The following is a 1979-nucleotide window of genomic DNA, read 5'->3' as shown; positions in this document are numbered from 1 at the left end:
GAAATTCCAAAACAAACAAACAGTACTAAAGTTTCATCAGTTTGAAAATCGGGGATAGTTATGGCGTTGTTAACTAAAAGGGGGTTTAACTTTCACTCTTGTTCTGAGTTGTACCGTAACTTTGAAACTGGAATGAAAATGTTAGGACTAAATTTAAGAAACCTTATTATCAGCGTTTAAGATGACCCTTAGATTCTTTCTGAATCATGGGCGCCCGCAGGAAGGGGCAAGGGGGTTACTTGACCCTCCCTGGATTTTCAAAAAGAAAAAATTACTAGATATGTAAAATTATTCTTCTATGTTATTGGAAAATCATAAGGTATTTGTATTTCGATTTCATAATTTTTTTTAAACTTGAGTTACTTGACTCCCCTATTTGTTTTTTTTTCTATGAGCGCCCTTGCTCTGAATAGAAGATTTATTGCTTTAAAAAGAATGGGAAATAAATACATCGGCAGTTTTGTTTGTTTTAGAGTAAATCCACATTGTACTATCTGCTGTCTTCACTACGGGGAATCGAACCCCGTATTTTAGCGTTGAAAGTCCACAGACTCTTCCACCGGGGGAACATATTGACAAGTAGAATGTCTGTTGCGATCATAACGGTTTAGGTGGTCATATTCCGGTCCGGATGTACTATAGTGGTTAGTGTCCGGACTGCGTATTGATAGTTCGAGGTTCGGACTGTGATATATTGCTAAGTATGCTCCGCACTTATTGCTGTGGGGACGTTATAATCGTGGCAGTCAATCTTAGTATTCGGTTAGGAATAATAGTATAAGCTGTGGGTAGTTCTAATTGGAAGCCTTTCTTCTGGTCAACAGTTCTAAGATAGGGATAACAATTCGCGAACCTCCGGATTTAGTTCGCGAACTGGCCACCATACATCCCAATTTAGTCCAGATTATCCAAAATTCTCGTATAGTTTGTTTGCCTTGACACAAATCCACATTGGGCTATCTGCTGTGTCCGCTGCGAGGAATCGAATGCCGGATTTTGGAGTTGTAAGTCCATAAATTTACCGCTGATCCAATGGGGAGGGGGCATTCCCATTAAGAATGTGTAGTCTATAAATATTAACAATAATCAAAGCACGGGGTAAGGTTTGAAAAACAACAGCTTTTGTTGACACTGAAGATGCCAATTAGTCGACATCATCTAGAAGCATTGGAAAGGTAAATAATAATTGGTAAAGATGACGAAATTTGACACACTTGGGTGCATTTGACATGGGAATTGTAGTTGAAACTTGTGAAAGTTTTTCTTGTACAGTAATATTCTATACTAATGTTGTTGTTTTTTCTTTTGCACAAACTGTATGTGGCAAAGGTTTCAAAGGTGCAATGTTTATTTACTTATAAATATATGTTCGCATTTTGAGTATGATCATATTTATGACTTCGATCTCGTGAGTTGTCTGGTTCTTTTCTGAAAAGGTCGGCCGTGGTCTTAATGATGGCTTGACCCGACTGTGAATCCGATGGTTTGTAGTTCACACTCTGTAGACAGGAATAAACACGTGTAATTTTGCACATAGAGATTAATTGGAAATTAACATACATAACTTACACCTAGGGATATGATGCACTGGAAATTGTACCGTAGACAGGGATTAACATATGTAACTTAATCCAGCTACTTAGTGGCAATGAAGGATGGTTTTTTTAAGACAGCAGATTACAAGTTGAGGTAGTTGAACTATTTTATATTAATTTACTAGAATTTATGGATTATCATGTAACCGTGGTTATTATGAGGATTGTGTTTCACAGAAAACAAAAACGCTGTGAAGACCGTGGTATAAACTAATTACGTGCAGCATCGTAGTTATGGATTCTGTTATCCGTTTAGTACTGCTTTCCTTTGGTGTAAATGCCTTCTTCTTTGGACCCTGTGTTTGAATGTTTCATGACAGCGAATCTTTCATGAGCGTTGTTTAAAACGCAGTGTGACTATTGGAATGTTTACCCTAAAAAAAC

General features: G+C 37.4%; 1 protein-coding gene and 1 long non-coding RNA gene across 5 annotated transcripts in view; one reads left to right on the top strand and one right to left on the bottom strand.

Moving 5' to 3' along the window:
• The window catches only part of LOC106462903, a 67059-nt gene that overhangs the window by 12936 nt on the left and 52144 nt on the right, over positions 1 to 1979 (top strand). Inside the window, exon 1 of one of the 4 annotated variants that reach the window (XM_022390309.1) lies at positions 1157 to 1175. The exons of the other annotated variants lie outside the window; for them this stretch is intronic. The gene's annotated coding sequence lies outside the window, so the exon portion shown is untranslated. Of the gene's footprint in view, positions 1 to 1156; positions 1176 to 1979 lie in introns of those variants that run through there. 4 annotated transcript variants of the gene reach the window in all.
• The window catches only part of LOC111086634, a 14535-nt gene that overhangs the window by 3509 nt on the left and 9047 nt on the right, over positions 1 to 1979 (bottom strand). The window lies entirely within an intron of this gene.

The sequence above is a fragment of the Limulus polyphemus genome, unplaced genomic scaffold (assembly GCF_000517525.1).
Source record: "Limulus polyphemus unplaced genomic scaffold, Limulus_polyphemus-2.1.2 Scaffold1278, whole genome shotgun sequence".
In the NCBI taxonomy this organism is placed as follows: Eukaryota; Metazoa; Arthropoda; class Merostomata; order Xiphosura; family Limulidae; genus Limulus; species Limulus polyphemus.
This window is presented reverse-complemented; position numbering and strand designations above follow the sequence as displayed.